At 34.0% G+C, this 19,945-nt stretch overlaps 1 protein-coding gene across 4 annotated transcripts in view; it reads left to right on the top strand.

The window, feature by feature from the left end:
• The window catches only part of LOC142333753 (putative polypeptide N-acetylgalactosaminyltransferase 9), a 436,298-nt gene that overhangs the window by 117,807 nt on the left and 298,546 nt on the right, over positions 1–19,945 (top strand). Inside the window, exon 2 of one of the 4 annotated variants that reach the window (XM_075381224.1) lies at positions 16,019–16,067. The exons of the other annotated variants lie outside the window; for them this stretch is intronic. The gene's annotated coding sequence lies outside the window, so the exon portion shown is untranslated. The remainder of the gene's footprint in view (positions 1–16,018; positions 16,068–19,945) is intronic. 4 annotated transcript variants of the gene reach the window in all.

Below are 19,945 nucleotides of genomic sequence, written 5' to 3'. Positions count from 1 at the left end.
ATTTCAATAACTGTTGTAAATATTACAAAAGAAAAAAAAAGTATAAATGTGGGTAGCATACAAATGTCGTAAAGTACACAAACGATTCACGAAGAATATAACAGACTTGTTCCCACATTTTTTTGTAGCGATGAATTTTTTTGTATCTTAATATTTTTAATATAGAGCAATGAAATTTAAATTGTGCTTTCAACTGTTGTCTTTTTTATTTTTTATTACTTTTAATAATTAATTTGGTTTATAAATATAACGATCCTTATATATCGGTATCATCATCATCATTCATTTAGTCACGTCACTCTCATCAACGCCTCTCTCTTCAAGTCATTATATGAACCAAGGCCCATATCTTCTTTAACTGTCGGTCTACCTGTAGGTTTTTTACCCAAAACCTTGCTCTCAAATATATTCGTCAAGAACCGGTCGCGTCGTATTACATATCCTATCAATTTCCCTCTTCTTCTTCCTATAACATTTTGCAAGGACCTCCTCTTATTAACTTCTGCTACAACTTGATCATTTCTTTTCCTATCCACCCAGCTTGTTCTTGTTATTCTCCTCCAAATCCACATTTCTATTGCTTTCAGTCTTCTTCTTTCTGTTTTCCCAAGCGTCCATGTTTCACACCCGTAAGTTTTACCGAATAAGTTTTCGCTACAGTAAGTTTTCTTATTTGCTTACTCATATGATTATCAGTCAGTATATTCTTTTTATCCTGGAAAGCTCGTTTTGCTAGTCCTATTCTTCTTTTTACTTCTGTGACGCATTTATTATCCCTTGCGATTGTGCTTCCCAAATAACAAAAACTGTCAACCTTCTGTACAACAGTACCGTCTAATTTAATATCAGCCATTGTACCTTCCTTTGTTTTTCTTGCGATCATAATCTTTGTCTTCTCCTTATTAATTTTCGGTTTAAGTTTTGTTAGTGTTTCTGACATAATCTTCTCTTGCTGATTCCGCCAGTAACACAACATCATCTGCAAAGCGGATACAATGTATGGATTTTCCATTAATCCTGATTCCTTTTTGTTTTTTCTTTCATTTCTACAATAGATTTTTCAATAAACAAATTAAATAGAAACGGTGACAGCGGGCAACCTTGCCTGATTCCCCTTATAATTTTGGCCTCTTTCTTTAAGCCGTTGATTTCAATCTCCGTTTTCTTCATTTTATACAGGTTCAGAATTAATCTTCTATCCCTCTAGTCGAGCTTTATTTCCCTCATTGTTTGAAATAGCAATTCCCAATCCTCCTTGTCAAAGGCTTTTTCTAAGTGTACAAAAGTCAAAAAGGTCTTCCTATTAACCCAAATTTTTCTCTCTAATAACACTCTCGGCGCTAATATCGTCTCTCTAGTTCCCTTCCCAGGTCTGAAATCGAACCGGTCTTCTCCCAAATTTTCCCTTTTATTCGGCTTTTAACAACGCTTAGCTTTATCTCTGAAGTGCGGGATAACAAAGAGATTGTTATGTAACTGATGCAGTGCGTTCTGTATCGGTATAAATAATAGAATATTATTCTGCCGCTTTTTGTTTTTAATAAAAATCAAATCTCTCTTAATTTAGTCCAGTTAAATAATATTTTAAAATGCGAAAAGTTTTTGCACGTAATAAACAGGTGTAACATGTAAAGAAACAATTTAAACCTATATGTTTCCACTCGAAATTTTCATTAATTTACGAGGTGTGCGAGAAAAGTTATTTGACTTTTTACTACCAAAGTTTTATTTTTTCAAACAACATTATTATCCCCTTCAAAGTAGTTCGTTTGGGCAGCTATATACCGGCGGAATCGTTGTTCCCACTCCTGATAGCAGCGCTGGAAGGCTTCAACCGGTAGGGCTTTTAACAGGCCGGTCACAGTTTTTTACAGTAATGATGGCAGTGGCTTTGTTGGTTAAGCCACAGCCTCGTATACCTTCGCACCCGTTAAAAAAATCGAAATTAAAAAAAAAAAACAAAAATGATTTTTAAATATTTATCTGAAGATATTTGCAAGCCCAAATCGATTGAATACTATAGTCGTGATTGAAAAAATGTACAATTATTGTTCATTTCCACTTTCAAGGTCGAATTTCAAAATCTAGAAATTCGGTATATTTTCACGAACATAATACTCACCGATAATTATGATTTTTTCATTTGTGACCAGAAATTCGAATGAATGGTTTCAAACAAAATTCAGAAATCAATTTTAACCCTTGAAACTCGCAGTTTAAAAGAAAATCTAGAAATTTGTTTATAGATATTCAGTTCACACAATGATAGACACTCGCATAGTTCATAGCGCATTAAATTTTGTGCTTTGATCGGATAATCGACACTACTACATTTTCTTTTTCGAAATTTTTCGAGATTAAATATATTTAAAAACCTCAATTATGGCCAAGAAACAAGGGTAAAAATTTGATTGCGATTTTTCGGGTAGTTTTTTTGATTATCCTGAACAAATAAAAACCCTCTTCTTAATATAATAGTATATATTTTATTATTATTATTTTTTAATATATGATGTAAAAAAGATAAAAAATAAAATAAAATAGATACTTCATTTACATATTTCAGCAACTTGTATTTAAAGAAGAAAATGTAATTTATCTATTGAAATTAGTTTTTTCTTTTACTTTTATTTTTATACACTTTTCTTTCTTTTTAACTTTCGCTGTAATATTTCTGCTCGATCAAAAGATTATGTATAAAATTTTAATTAAAAAATGTAATTTAAAATATTGACATTTAGAGATGTTTGCTCCATGTCAGTCACCGATATCAAATGACCTTTTCTGCTGTTTTTGCGCTGTCTGTTGGTAAATAATGAAACTAATATTATTATTATTTAAATTAAATATTTTATTTTTTTAATGCAAGCGTTTTGTTTACATTTTATTTTTTTAAATTAAATAACTTCCTTCGTTTTTATAAAAATATTTTTAATTTAACGAGAGACATAATGAAAGGATAAAGATATTTCTTCTACCTCTATTTAAAATTTAAATATTTTAATTTATTTTTTAAAGATTAAATTTTATAAAATTACATTCAAATGAAGCAGAAAATTTTTTTTGAATTGAAGCCGATTTAAAATATTTGTTTAAATATCTAAATTTTCATTACGCGTTCAAGAAATCAAATCTAAACAAAAAAATTGTTAATACATTTCTCTAATACATGGCTAAAATAAACGAGTTGTTTTGGGGCAATTTATAATTTTACTTTTTATACCAAATATAAAAAAATCCCTTTCGGTACGCCGGAAGCCGGAGGTAGACTTCACCGGTGCTAAGTAGGGGATAAAAAAGATTACCACCTTAGATTAAGAAAAACTTCAATTTTTACTCGACACGACAATGGTTGCATGCGAAAAAAAATTTCACATGTTTAGCATACGACAAGCTTCATCTTCTTACAATTCCAACAACATTTTGGTAATCCCCTTACTTGTTTCAGACAAAAGATTTAGGTATGTTTAGAGGACTAACGACCACTTTAAATCGATTCGATACCGGGCCTATTAAGGAAGGTATATTTTTATTTTGGAAACCCCATTTTTTCAACCTCCAGGGTCAATGATTGTTGATATCAAAAAATTTTACTTTAAACTGGCGGTGGTTTTGGGGTCTGGGGGATGTGAAACGCGAAGATATGTCGAAATTTTCCCAAAGTCGAATCATTGTATCCATTAAATTAGGTAACTTTCTTATGAAATCTACCTAAAAAGGAAGATAGAAAAGTCAACGTTATATTAATTTTATGGAGGAATAATTTGAAAGCCGGTCTATTAATATTGAATATAACAGGAAACTCGTTTCTCGATTTATTAAATTTCATTGAATGTTGACAGAATTTTTTTTTTTGTCTTCAGTCATTTGACTGGTTTGATGCAGCTCTCCAAGATTCCCTATCTAGTGGTAGTCGTTTAATTTCAGTATACCCTCTACATCCTACATCCCCAACAATTTGTTTTACATACTCCAAACGTGGCCTGCCTACACAATTTTTCCCTTCTACCTGTCCTTCCAATATTAAAGCGACTATTCCAGGATGCCTTAGTATGTGGCCTATAAGTCTGTCTCTTCTTTTAACTATATTTTTACAAATGCTTCTTTCTTCATCTATTTGCCGCAACACCTCTTCATTTGTCACTTTATCCACCCGTCTGATTTTTAACATTATCCTATAGCACCGCATTTCAAAAGCTTCTAATCTTTTCTTCTCAGATACTCCGATCGTCCAAGTTTCATTTCCGTATAAAGCGACGCTCCAAACATACACTTTCAAAAATCTTTTCCTGACATTAAAATTAATTTTTGATGTAAACAAATTATATTTCTTACTGAAGGCTCGTTTAGCTTGTGCTATTCGGCATTTTATATCGCTCCTGCTTCGTCCATCTTCAGTAATTTTACTTCCCAAATAACAAAATTCTTCTACCTCCATAATCTTTACTCCTCCTATTTTCACATTCAGCGGTCCATCTTTGTTATTTCTACTACATTTCATTACTTTTGTTTTGTTCTTGTTTATTTTCACGCGATAGTTCTTGCGTAGGACTTCATCTATGCCGTTCATTGTTTCTTCTAAATCCTTTTTACTCTCGGCTAGAATTACTATATCATCAGCAAATCGTAGCATCTTTATCTTTTCACCTTGTACTGTTACTCCGAATCTAAATTGTTCTTTAACATCATTAACTGCTAGTTCCATGTAAAGATTAAAAAGTAACGCAGATAGGGAACATCCTTGTCGGACTCCCTTTCTTATTAGGGCTTCTTTCTTATGTTCTTCAATTGTTATTGTTGCTGTTTGGTTCCTGTACATGTTAGCGATTGTTCTTCTATCTCTGTATTTGAACCCTAATTTTTTTTAAAATGCTGAACATTTTATTCCAGTCTACGTTATCGAAAGCCTTTTCTAGGTCTATAAACGCCAAGTATGTCGGTTTGTTTTTCTTTAATCTTCCTTCTACTATTAATCTGAGGCCTAAAATTGCTTCCCTTGTCCCTATACTTTTCCTGAAACCAAATCGGTCTTCTCCTAACACTTCTTCCACTCTCCTCTCAATTCTTCTGTATAAAATTCTAGTTAAGATTTTTGATGCGTGACTAATTGTTCTGTATTCTTCACATTTATCTGCCCCTGCTTTCTTCGGTATCATAACTATAACACTTTTTTTGAAGTCTGATGGAAATTCCCCATCTTCATAAATATTACACACCAGTTTGTATAATCTATCGATCGCTTCCTTACCTGCACTGCGCAGTAATTCTACAGGTATTCCGTCTATTCCAGGAGCCTTTCTGCCATTTAAATCTTTTAATGCTCTCTTAAATTTAGATCTCAGTATTGTTTCTCCCATTTCATCCTCCTCAACTTCCTCTTCTTTCTCTATAACACCATTTTCTAATTCATTTCCTCCGTATAACTCTTCAATATATTCCACCCATCTATCGACTTTACCTTTCGTATTATATATTGGTGTACCATCTTTGTTTAACACATTATTAGATTTTAATTTATGTACCCCAAAATATTCCTTAACTTTCCTGTATGCTCCGTCTATTTTACCAATGTTCATTTCTCTTTCCACTTCTGAACACTTCTTGACAGAATTAATATTAAAAATCATTAACTTTTTTCAGCTATCATAAATTTGCTTCAGTATAACGACAAAAAATATTTTCTTGAAAATGTAAAAAGGTAGTTTATAAATTTTATTGCAATACAAATAGGAAACTTACATGTACATCATTTTTCAACATAGTCCCCTTGCATTTAAACGCACTCGGGGTCCATCGTCGCACAAACTTCCTGATGCCCTCATAAAAGAAGGTTTTCGGTCGAGCTGCGATCCAGGAATGCACCGCTTCTTACACTGTTTCATCCGAGGTAATTCGACGGCCCCTTAACGCCTCTTTGAGTGGACCGAACAAGCGGTAGTCAGAAGGAGCAAGAACTACACGGAGGACGAGCCAATACTTCAAGGTTGAGTTTCTGGAGCGTTTCAGCAGTACGGGCAGCCGTTTGTGGACGGGCATTGTCGTGCAACAACACAACACCTTTCGACAGCAGTTCTCGGCGTTTGCTTGGAATTGCAGGCTTCATCGTGGCAGTAAGCATCTCACTGTAACGCGCACTGTTTATTGTCGCTCCCCTTTCCTCATAATGTTCCAGTACCGTACCTTCTGAGTTCCAAAAAACCGTAAGGGCCAGTTTTCGTGCGGTCGGTCGGGTCTTGAACTTATTTTTGCAGGGCGAATTTGGATGTTTCCATTCCATACTGTGCCGGCTCGTAATGGTAGATTCGTGTTTCGTCAACGGTGATGATTATGTCTGAAGAAGATTCGTTACATAGCGATTCAAATGTTTTTGGCAGATATCCAAGCGCTTTTGTTTATGCGACCGTGCGAGTCATTTTGGGAGCCATCTTGCACAGACTTTATGAAACCCAAGTCTGCTGTGGATGATTTCGTGGGCAGAATCGTGACTGATTTGCAGACGATGTGCCACTTTATCGATAGTTACTCGCTGTCTAAGAAAACCGTGCTACGTGCACGCTCAATGTTTTCCTCATTTGTGGCGGTAAACGGTCGTCCGGCTTCTTCGTCGTGCGTAACACTTGTGCGACCGTTTTTGAATTTTTTCAATCCGTTTGTAGACAGTCCGTTGCGGCAAGATACTGTTCCCGTACTGTAACGAAAGTCTTCGATGAGTTTCGGCCCCTGATACACCTTCCGACCGCAAAAAACGGATCGCTGAACGTTACTCTTCTTTGGTGCAAACAGAAAGCGGAGTAGCCACGGTTAACGGCAGGGCAGCGATAATGGAACTAACCTAGCAGCATCAAACCTGCACAGACATAACAAGAATTAAACCACGCGTGGGTCATCTACGCAACACGACAGTACTACCAACATAAACAAAAATATAACTGAATTGCGGATAGTAATTGACTAACCTACCTTCGTATATACAAATGTCCTTTACAGGTGATGCTAAACTGTAGGAAGGGATTCTACTGAAGAAAAAATGTCCGGTGAGCATAGGTCCGAAAACGCATATTTTCTGTCTGGTTTCAAGACCGGTTGAAGATAACGCAATAAAATTGTGTACTTTATTTTAAATTAACATTTTTTAATAGAAAAGAATTCACTCTACTGTTCGTGGACAAATTTCAAAATGGCGGTCATTTAAATATTTCAATCTTAAATATCTTAGGAATTAATAGAATTATCAAGTTATGTTGTATTATAAAAGTTGTGAAGATTATTTTTTTGTGAACAAAATGACACCTTACTCGTAAAAATCCGATGACAAACTGTTTTATTGGTTTTATTGCAAAAAGTAGATCTAAACCGATATGGCGGCCATGTTGTTTTTTTATTATCGTGACTTACTTGATAACTAAATCAAATTTTCTGATTAAAATCGCTAATTAGAAACTACGATAATAAATCACGACCATCTTTAGTATATTAAGTAGAATAACTTGTTAAAGTTTGGCCTCACCTTTATACAGAGGACACTGTATATATATATATATATATATATGTGTGTGTGTGTGTGTGTGTGTGTGTGTGTGTGTGTACACGCACGCTCGCCCACACGCACACGAGACGTATTTTCAAAGTAAGGTCCATTTTAAATTTGCTACCTATATACAAGGTGTAAACAAATGAGTGCTTTTGTAGTTCACTTATTTAATTCAATAGGGAACTGCTAGCAAAGTGATATTCATCATACATTTATAATAAGTGCTACTACAATTCTTGATTTTTCACCACTGTACAAGGAAAAAAAATAATTTGCGGCTGAAAATTCACAGGAAAATTTGATCGTTTATAGGCTTATGAATGACGCTGAAGAAAGACAGAAGATTCGTAATCTAGAATCTTCTCGAAACATTTGTTCGTTCGCTGTTGCGAACCGTTCATAATGTAGTGGCGAAAAAATTTCGAGAAACTGTCGCCTCACCGCTTCAAAATCATTTTTGATGTTTCCTGAGGTTTCACAATCTTTAATTTAGGAAAATTTTACTGAAAAATTAGACTGTAAGAAATTGTGTTCGAATATGTTAACGAAACACAAAACGAAAACGTCTTGTTCTAATACATGAATATTTTAAGCGTTACGAAAATAAAGGTGACAAATTGTTTGAATTTATTGTTACCGGAGATCAACCCTGGATTTTTTATTCGGACGTCGAGAAAAAACAGCGGACTTAAAACAGAGACCGAAGAAATTTAAACGAGAACATTCGGTAACCTTATATTTTTTGGGACAAAATGTGTACTTTGATCAAATTTACTGATCGTAGAGCTATTGTGAACGTCGATAAATCTTGGGAGTAGTTAAAAAAATTATAAAAAATAAACGAAGTGGGACGCTACTGGGGTGTTATTTTTGGATGACTATACCCGGCGATCGAAAAAAAATTTGTCGGAAAATCTTCAATCGTCCTCTTCATAGCCTTGACTCATAAAGATTTAGTTTTAACGGTGGCTTGTATCATAATCCACCGGTTTGATCTAGCGGTGAACGCGTCTTCCCAAATCAGCCGATTTGGAAGTCGAGAGTTCCAGCGTTTAAGTCCTAGTAAATTCAGTTATTTTTATACGGATTTGAATACTACAACGTGGATACCGGTGTTCTTTGGCGGTCGGGTTTTAATTAATCACACATCTTAGGAGTGGTCGAACTGAGAATGTACAAAACTACACTTCATTTACACTCATACATATGAAGTAATTCCTGAACGGTAATTCCCGGAGGCTAAACAGAAAAAAGAAAGGTGGCTGGTATCTTAAAGGTTAGACGATAACGACGAATTGAAAACTAGCGTTGCTGGGTGGTGGACTTTCTTGAAGATGGAATAAAGAAGCTAACAAATCTGTTGAAGTTGAAGGCAGTTGTATAGAAAAAGTAATAAATATATACAGTTTTTTATGCGTGAGTAATACAATTTATTCATATTTTTCAGTTTTGTTTTTATTCCTAAATGAATCTTGATTTAAAAATACGTCTCGTATTTTTTGTAGGTTTTGGGAAAATTTTAAAAACACTATATTGAATAATTTCTTAATTACCATATTGTGGACCATGGTCATTTGTTATACCAATTTAATCTGTTTATTAAGTATAAATATAGTAAAATTATATATATATATATACGAGTGAGTATATTGGTGATTGGCGGTATCAGGTTCTATTTTTTTATATGGTATAAATGGAGAAGAAAGGGTAAATTGTGTTATATTATTGTTACTCGTTGCCATAGCAACTTGTCAACATCATATGTTTTTAATCGATTTGTAAAATACGTCTTAAAAAATATTATAATCTTTTTGCATGCGTGTACGTATGTTATTTATGTTAAAATAAATTGTAGTTATTTCTGTATATTGTTCTCCTTTTTCATTTATATGTATTTGTAAAACATATATATATATATATATAACAACAATATATTATAATGTATATTATAATAACAAGACTTATTTTATTTAAAAATATTATCTTTATTAATCTCTTGGGTTAACCAATCAACTATACAAACATTTAAATTAAATTCATTTACAATTCTCTAAGCTTCTTCAGGTGACAATAAACATCCTACAAAATTCTCTTGCATACTAAGAAATTAACTGGTCTACCCATCGTAGATAATAATATTTTATCCCCACCTTTATTGCAATAGATCCTCCCCCTCTACTCACACTTTACTCATCTTATCTTTAGTAAATTATCTCTTTATATAACCTGATGATTGCTCTTTCCGGTGTATTGAAACCTTTACAATGCATATATTTTTCTAAAAAATTACAAACACAAAACATATTCCTTAAAACTATATTTACAATATAAATATTATTTTTAAAAAAAATAAATTAACATATATGTTCCTTTATCCGGCTGTGTCTGTCCTATTGTTTTTGTATTTTTCTTGATGTAGATCATTTCTAGAGTCGTCCTTTTATGTGGATTTTGTTCTTTGTCTAATATTTTGTTGCTGTTGAAATCAAACGAAAATTAAATTTATTAGTTTGTGTATGTGTAAATTGTATTAATATTTTAAAGTAAAATATTTCTTATTATATTTAATTCTATCCAATCAAGAGGAAAATAATCATACATAAATTACATTTAAGTTAATATTCACACACATGTATATATATATATATATATATATATATGCCGTCGAGTGTGTTCGATGGCACGTGGCACTTATTAACCTTGTAGTAACCCTGAGAAAGGCTGTTGTTGTCATCGATTGGCTTCGATATCTCGTTGTAACTAATAACCTTATGGTAGCCCTGAAAAGGGCCGTTTTTGTCGTGAATTGGCTTCGACGGCTCGTAATTTATAACCTTGTGGTGGTCCTGAAAAAAGGGCCGTTTTTTCCATTAGCTCTGAGAAGAGCTGTTGGATTCGGAAGCTGTTCTCCGGCGAAGTCAGGAAGTCGCGGTTTTCGTCTGTCGTAATCAGACCGGGCTTTCCCTCAGCGACAGTCGGGTCCCCGCTACAGCGCGGCAGTGATGGCCTCCAGATACCCGCAGTGTCGGGTTGTCCGGCGTCGGTCGTCTTTCGCCGGCGCGGCCGAGGCGGTTCTCCCCGAGCGATTGTAAATGAAAGTACTGAAGATGAAACAATTTTTTAATCCCCATCGTTACATTAATAAAAGTATTAGTTTACAAGCGATTATAGCCGCTAATAAAACACGAACAGTAGGAAAGTGTTGCAAATGTGGCGACAAAGATTTTTTTACATAAAACAGAAATTAATCCGATCGGTATGATTTTTATTCTACAATTATAACTATTTGAACTAATCGATAAAGAAATAAAAAAAAGTTAATTTTAATAATATAAAAAGTGTGTCAACGGATACGGCAAAAATAGAAAGACACTTAAAAAGTAATAAGTGCAGTATTACATAACAGAAATTCGATTTGTGAAGGTCATTATACCATTTTTATTAAAAAAAGAAAATTACGGCATGACTATCAACAAAAAAAAATTGGCCGAGAAATTAAAAAAAAATGTATATTGTTTTTTCTAGAAAGGCAATAAATTTTAATAATAAATCCATAAGATATCATTCAGTAATTCATTTAAAAAAAATAATAAAAGAATAATCTAACAAAACGCATCGATATCCAACAAAAAATTACAATGAAATTGTAAACCGGACCGTAAGAGTTTCGCAGATATATCTTCCGTTCAAAAATTAAACAAAATGATACTGATATCGAAACAGGTTTAGAGACTACATTTCTGCTATCAAAATCTGTTATTAATTTAGAATTATGTTTAAAAAAAAATACATGTTAAATATATGTAATAGATTTCAAATTTCAACGGAAATATCCATTTTGACCATTCCTGAACCCATTTTGATTAGTTTCGTAGTGACGTCTTACGTACTATGTATCTCGCATAACTCAAAAACTATTGGCCGTAGGATGTTGAAATTTTGGATTTAGGACTGTTGTAAGATCTAGTTGTGCATCTCATCTTTTGATTGCCATCGACTAGACGAAAAGTGTCCCAAAAAGCCCCCCAAAAAAAGGATTTTGGAGTTTTTCTTAACTATTTTTGTAAGCTCTCATTGGGAGCTTTTCAACGATATATCATAAGTGGTACTTACTTTCGTCGGTTCCAGAGTTATAAACAAATAAAGTTTAAATTAATGAAATATTTTGATCTTACAAGGGGAAGGTATATCGGTTCGAATCCGACTTCATCTCCTTTTTTTAAATTTAAATATATTAATTTAATAATTATTATAAACCTCTGATGTTATAAACAAATTTTTACTTTTTTTTTGTCATCAGTCATTTGACTGGTTTGATGCAGCTCTCCAAGATTCCCTATCTAGTGCTAGTCGTTTCATTTCGGTATACCCCCTACATCCTACATTGCTAACAATTTGTTTTACAAATTCCAAACGTGGCCTGCCTACACAATTTTTTCCTTCTACCTGTCCTTCCAATATTAAAGCGACTATTCCAGGATACCTTAATATGTGGCCTATAAGTCTGTCTCTTCGTTTAACGATATTTTTCCAAATGCTTCTTTCTTCATCTATTTGCCGCAACACCTCTTCATTTGTCACTTTATCCACCCGTCTGATTTTTAATATTCGCCTATAGCACCGCATTTCAAAAGCTTCTAATCTTTTCTTCTCAGATACTCTGATCGTCCAAGTTTCACTTCCATATAAAGCGACGGTCCACACATATATATTTTCAAAAATCTTTTCCTGACATTTAAATTAATTTTTGATGTAAACAAATTATATTTATGTTTGAAGGCTCGTTTCGCCTATGCTATTCGGCATTTTATATAGCTTTTGCTTCGTCCATCTTTAGTAATTCTACTTCCCAAATAACAGAATTCTTCTACCTCCGTAATCTTTTCTCCTCCTATTTTCACATTCAGCGGTCCATCTTTGTTATTTCTACTACATTTCATTACTTTTGTTTTGTTCTTTTTTATTTTCATGCGATAATTCTTGCGTAGGACTTCATCTATGCCGTTCGTTGTTTCTTCTAAATCCTTTTTACTCTTGGCTAGAATTACTATATCATCAGCAAATCGTAGCATCTTTATCTTTTCACCTTGTACTGTTACTCCGAATCTAAATTGTTCTTTAACATCATTAACTGCTAGTTCCATGTAAATATTAAAAAGTAACAGTGATAGGGAACATCCTTGTCGGACTCCCTTTCTTATTACGGCTTCTTTCTTATGTTCTTCAATTGTTACTGTTGCTGTTTGGTTCCTGTAAATGTTAGCAATTCTTTTATCTATATATTTGACCCTAATTTTTTTTAAATGCTGAACATTTTATTCCAGTCTACGTTATCGAATGCCTTTTCTAGGTCTACAAATGCCAAGTATATGTCGGTTTGTTTTTCTTTAATCTCAGATTTTGACAATAAATAATAATTCAGTAATAACAATAAAAAAAAAAACATAAAAAAATATCAAAAGTTATTAATGAAATAAAATTTTATGCCCTTTTCATTTAAAAAAAAAAAATGTGTATATGCAATTTAATAGGCGTACAAGGAAGTCATGTAGTGTTCACATCAAATTTTTTTGATGGTTTCTTGAATTGAAAAGCACGAAATGCACACGTTGAAAATATCATCAAAGATTTCTGAATAGGATTCCTGGCCGCTGAACCTTTTTTTAGTAGTTTATATAAACGTTCTTCTTTATTTTCAACAGTAGAACATGTATTGGAGTTTGTTACGTTATTCTCGAATCATTCCGTATATTATTTGAATGAGCATATTTTTGAAACGCTTTCTTATAGAAAAAGTAAAAATAATAATAATATTGTAAATATATTGTTTTATTAAAACTGAAAATGTTTTATTACCTTTTATAGTTAATAGAGAAATTGAAAATTTCATGATACGAAAGAATATTTGATTCAAGATAAAATGTCTTCTAATATATCAACTATATTAATTAGAAAGAAATCTGTAAAAATATGTTTACGTGAAGGTTAACGCTTTATGTGGTAACAAAACATAACTATAATAAGAATAAAAGACCTTTTTAACGATACGATAATTAAATTAACCAATAAAAACAAATTATATGCATCGTTAATTCAGAAACCGTACTTTATATAATTAAAAGAAATCATTGTAAAATAAAATTATCTATTCACAAACAATAAAACCATTTACTTTAATTGAATTACTTTAAGATTTTAATTATTTTTAATAGAGAGATAGAAAAATAATTAGGTATTAAAATAAGCGATATATAAACACATTTAAACAAGTTTTTAGTACCACCGAGCTGACACCAAGATGATAACAGCAGCACTAGTCATTGAAGGTTGTTGGAAAAGATTATAAACGTTTAAAATAAACTATTTAAAACTTCTTTTTTTTATTCTAAAATTTGCTTCGATTGTTATAGTTCAAGATATTATCGATTTTTTATCGTCGAGAATAGGCAATGTTGTCCCATACTGGACCAGATATAGAGTGGCGCACGAAATTATCCAACATATGAATTTGTTAAAAAATATTCATCTGAATCGCGGTAGAGAAAAGTAAAATACAACGTGTATTTATCTGGAGATTATGTTCTGCTTATCACATTTTCAATAAGACTACTACTCCTCTAGGAACTTCTTCGACGTGAATTCCTTTTCTTCTTTTTCCTGTTTAGCCTCCGGGGATTACCGTTCAGGTATTACTTCAGAGGGTGAAATGTATGAGTGCAAATGAAGTGTAGTCTTGTACAGTCTGTTCAACCGTTCCTGAGATGTGTCTTAATTGAAACCCAACCATTAAAGAGCACCGGTATCCACGATGTAGTATTCAAATCCGTGTAAAAACAACTACCTTTACTAGGACTTGAACGCTGGAACTCTCGATTTCCAAATTAGCTGATTTGGGAAGACGCGTTCACCACTAGACCAACCCGGTTGGTTACACGATCTAGTTAACAACTCGACGACACATTTGGGGTATCTCGTTGCACGTCTCGATGATTAGCGCTTGCAGTTCCATCATTGTACGAGGATTTTTAGGAAAAATTCTTTCCCTAAAGAAAATAATCGCACGGATTCAAATCAGTACTATTCAGGGACCAGTTCTCTCCTCACGGAAAACGATTCGGTTTGAAATGTCATCTGCGTTAAAATTTTCACGCAAAAGGTCTAAAACAACATTACTTGTGTACGATCTGGTACCATCCTTCATGAACCACTCGTTTTCTAATCGTAACCTTTTTCCAAAAAGCTGAGGAACAAATTATTACCAATAACGTTTAGAAAACGTTCACTGTTTGTTAAAAAAAAATGGCCATATTGCCCCGTGACTTATCGGACTTCAGTCATTTGACTGGTTTGATGCAGCTCTCCAAGATTCCCTATCTAGTGCTAGTCGTTTCATTTCACTATACCATCTACATCCTACATCCCTAACAATTTGTTTTACATATTCCAAACGTGGCCTGCCTACACAATTTTTCCCTTCTACCTGTCCTTCCAATATTAAAGCGACTATTCCAGGATGCTTTAGTATGTGGGCTATAAGCCTGTCTCTTCTTTTAACTATATTTTTCCAAATGCTGCTTTCTTCATCTATTTGCCGCAATACCTCTTCATTTGTCGCTTTATCCACCCGTCTGATTTTTAACATTCTCCTATAGCACCGCATTTCAAAAGCTTCTAATATTTTCTTCTCAGATACTCCGATCGTCCAAGTTTCACTTCCATATAAAGCGACACTCCAAACATATACTTTCAAAAATCTTTTCCTGATATTTAAATTGATTTTTGATGTAAACAAATTATATTTCTTACTGAAGGCTCGTTTCGTTTTTGCTATTCGCTATTTTATATCGCTCCTGCTTCGTCCATCTTTAGTAATTCTACTTCCCAAATAACAAAATTCTTCTACCTCCATAATCTTTTCTCCTCCTATTTTCACATTCAGCGGCCCATCTTTGTTATTTCTACTACATTTCATTACTTTTGTTTTGTTCTTGTTTATTTTCACGCGATAGTTCTTGCGTAGGACTTCATCTATGCCGTTCATTGTTTCTTCTAAATCTTTTTATTCGCGGCTAGAATTACTATATCATCAGCACATCGTAGCATCTTTATCAGTGTAAGTGACGTGTAGTCTTGTACAGTTTCAGGTCGATCGTTCCTGAGATGTGCGGTTAATTGAAACCCGACCACCAAAGAACACCGGTATCCACGATCTGGCATTCAAATCCGTATAAAACTACTACCTTGACTAGGATTTGAACCTTAGAACTCTCGATTTCGAAATCAGTTGATTTGTGAATAAGAGTTCACCATTAGACCGACCCGGTGGATTGTTTGAAGAGTGCTGTAAAATGAAAACTATACTCCTTCTTCATACCCCGGAATTTTTTTCCGGAAACCTGGTGAATGATTACGTTAATAGGTATCTCTAGCGATAAATAATAAGTCGATTTGTTTTTAATAATATAATTTTCTTTCGTTTCTTTGCAGGTGAGCTTTTGAAGAGAGGTCTTTACAATGAAAATTTGTGGATTGGAAGGTACAGTATATAATTACTGATAATTGTAAACAACAAAAAATTGTAATATGGTCGTTTCGAAATCGGAAAATCCTTTAGTTTAAAGTTAGGATTTTTCTTAGTAAAGCCAATCGAGGGTGTCATCACCGAGAAAGGTTCTCGTATCAAATCACACATATACGAGGGACTTCTCAAACACGTTTCTAGATTCTTATCGTGGGTTTATTAGCCTTACCGTTCTCAAGAAAGTACTGATCCATGAATAATAATAAAAGAAAAATAATGCTGGCAAAGGATTGCGCGGTTTTTCCGGTTATTAATGATAAAAATTAAACGATTTACCCTCGGTATATCGAAATTTCGCCTAATTAAAGTGTTCTTTTTCTTAAGCAAGTTTGTTAGTAATGCACGCGTAACAAATTTAAAGGTTAAAAACCTTTTTGCAAAATCGCACCTCCGCCCCAAAACATTTTCTAAACTATCGGCTAAGTGAGCATATTGTATCAACATCCAACCCGTTAGGGGAAGACAACCCCTTTAGTGACGTTCCGGTCGCCACACCACACCTTCCCCTGTTCCTCGCCATGTTGGGCTTTAACCGGAATACCATATCAACAGTACCCTGTCACCACCAGGAGCGCTAGTGTCTGCCATCTTGGAATTCATCCTTTTATCCTTTCCCGACTTTCTTTTTCCTGTTTAGCCTCCGGGAATTACCGTTCAGGTATTGCTTCAGAGGATGATATGTACGAGTGTAAATGAAGTGTAGTCTTGTGCAGTCTTAGGTCAACCCGACCGCCAAAGAACACCGGTATCCACGATCTACTGTTCAGATACGTGTAAAAATAACCGACTTTACTAGGACTTGAACGCTGGAACTCTCGACTTCCAAATCGGTTGATTTGGGAAGACGGGTTCACCACTAGACCGACCCGGTGGATTTCCCTTTTTCCCCTCGGGAAATTTACCTTTTCCCTTATCCTCTTGGACCGGGAAATTTGAAATACCACAGCATTGACACCCGAATTATATTTTACACTTTAAATAATAATTATTTATTTTATTTAATTTAGTTAATATTTCAAAGGTCGGTAACACTGGTAAGCTGTTGTACTCGTCTGCCATGTTGTGTGACGTCACAGATGAGCGGTAGAATTAAATAAATGAATAATATTTAAATGGTAAAAAATTAACCCGGTTGGCCGGGTTTCGAACTCCATCGCCCCGTCGACTCGGTACCTGATGCGTTAAGCCTCGCGGTTACACCGTTCTATCGACCGTACAAGCGAAATCTTTTGTATTTTTAGTTGTGAAATTACGTTAGTTTATTTAGCGCCGACCGTCGCCGGTAGTAACGTCATAACCGCACGAATTAAATACGGTATGCGCGCGCGCTTTAGTTAGAATCATTGAATTAAAAAACTAAAAAATATTATTTAAATAAAACGTAATGTATGTTAAATTAATTTCTGGGTATAAGTCGTGTGTCAGAAACAACTCGTGGTTGAAGGACTTGCCGGAACGCGGCTAGTGATAAGTTGTACAACTGTGTTGTCAGCTTTTTTTATTTGTTCGATATTAAGTAAAGTAAATCATATTTAAAAACTCCAGTGGTTTATTTGAAATAAAGGTCGCGTCACAGCCGAAGCCGGGAAAGTAATTGATTTGTTTGCTGCTTTTTTGTTGAAAAATGGTATTATTTGCATGATATATTAGTTACATTTAATATGGCGTTTATTTATATGAATAAGTTGTGTGTTTTTACGTATAAGATTCTACTTCTTCATTTTTTGTCGTTAATTAATTAGTTCATATACACTTTTGCGTACTAATGATATTGTTCTTGGATTAAAGTAGTATTCTATAACTCCAGAGAGATTGGAGAAAAGAGTATAAAGTACAGCAGTAAGGTACTATATTTTAATATCTAGTGTGTTCTTTGTAGTACTTTACATATAAACTTTTCTGAGTAGGTTATTGTTACACATGAATACAACTATGTATCGCTAACCCGCACCATTTATAATACCGCCGCATATTGTTTATTGTGTAATGCAAAAATAGTGGCTTGCATTGTTTACCTTTATTAATATATCTACTCTCATCATTTTGTTTTTTTTTGCCTGAGTTTACCGTTCGCTATAGGTAAGAATACACTTAATAGACGTATCGAAAGAATAGACTTTCACTTTCAGTTAATATACTTTTCTTTCTCTTTGTTTTTTAAAAAAACGCTAGAGAAATTATTTATATATCAAATTAATGTCTGTTAATTTTAATAATAAATTTATTTTTATTAACCGATTTAAATAAATAATACTACGATCGTCCAAAAATATATGAACCGTTAGCGCATCAAGTACGCGCAGCTTCATTCACAACAATGGATCAAGCCAAGCCGGTCTCATTAGTTATTCTGGTAGTGCTGTGCGAAATTTCGTAGTTGAACTGTGACACGGAGTAATTTTGCCTGTGTTTATCGTAAATAACAAAAATCTGATGTGGGCACCACATGTCTTTCTTGTACGCCTATTAAATTACGTATACATATTCTTAAAAGTACATAAAATTTTATTTCATTTTTTTTTTTTGTTATTATTTTATTATTCATCGTAAATATTTTTTAATAAATCAATATATTTCAATTAAAAAAAAAGGAAATGAAGTCTGATTCGAACACATCTGTTCGAATCAGAATTCATTTCCTTTTTTCCCCCTTGTAAGATCCAAATATTTCATTAACTAAGATTTCATTTGGCTATAACTTTTTTCCGCAGGATTTTATTAAGTGCATATGTATACCTGCGCACTACCGACTAAATTTCCACTCTTGGCAACCCTCCCTCCTGGAACAGCTAGTAGAGTATTACTTCAGGAGGGGGTTAAAATTCCCCGCACACACACACAATCGGTCGCCACAAGGAAACATCAAAGCCATAACATCACAAAACGCAGCACAGCACATCACAAAAGGATATGAAACAGAGTTCCAACTAAGCACAAACATTCCCGCAGACACATGAGACCTCCTCGACTACACACGGGTACAGACCGCGCCAATCCACAGACACAGATATCGCCAGAACTCAAGCGAAGAGAAACAACAAGCACTATCAAAGCAGGCGGCCATCAATCACACACGCACTCGCCACGTACACACACACGCGCCACCACTTAAGTCATATAATTACCCATAACAGTCGTCAGTCGTTGCTTTAGTGATGAGGGCAACACGCTCAGGCATTGGAAATGGTGTGTCCACGGCCTCAACGCGCCAAGCCGACCCCCTCACGTTCTCAGGAGCCCCCAAAATAACTCTGGAACCGATGAAAATAAGTACCAATTGTGATATATCATTGAAAAGCTCTCGATGAGGACTTATTACTGCAGTTAAGAAAAAGTCTATAATCATAAATGTTTTTGGATTTTGGGCTTTTTTCGACACTTTTGGTGCGGCTTATTGCAATCCAAAGGGGAGGTGCACAACTAGATGTTACACCAATTATTGTAAATCCATAATTTCAACATCCTACGGCTAATCGTTTTTGAGTTATGGGAGATACATACGCACATACGTCACACCGAAACTAGTCAAACTGGATCCAGGGATGATCAAAATGAATATTTCCGTTGAAATCTGAAAACCGAAATTTTTCGCGACCACAATACTTATTTTACTTTGTACAAGTAAGTGAAAAATTAAAAATCCTGCCGACTGTGAGATACGATTTGTCATAGGTTTTTTGAATGCGCAAAGTGTTCCTCCTGTGGAATTTCATGACTATCGTTTATAGTTGACATTGTAATGGATTAAGGAAACGGAGAGACGCTATCGTTTATTTTTACGGTATGGAGAACATCTGTTTATAATGAAAAACGCTCAGAACGCCTTCCTTCAT

Source organism: Lycorma delicatula, chromosome 13, assembly GCF_047948215.1.
Source record: "Lycorma delicatula isolate Av1 chromosome 13, ASM4794821v1, whole genome shotgun sequence".
Taxonomy (NCBI): domain Eukaryota; kingdom Metazoa; phylum Arthropoda; class Insecta; order Hemiptera; family Fulgoridae; genus Lycorma; species Lycorma delicatula.
The sequence above is the reverse complement of the archived record's forward strand: the minus strand, read 5'-3'. Positions and strand labels throughout refer to the sequence as shown.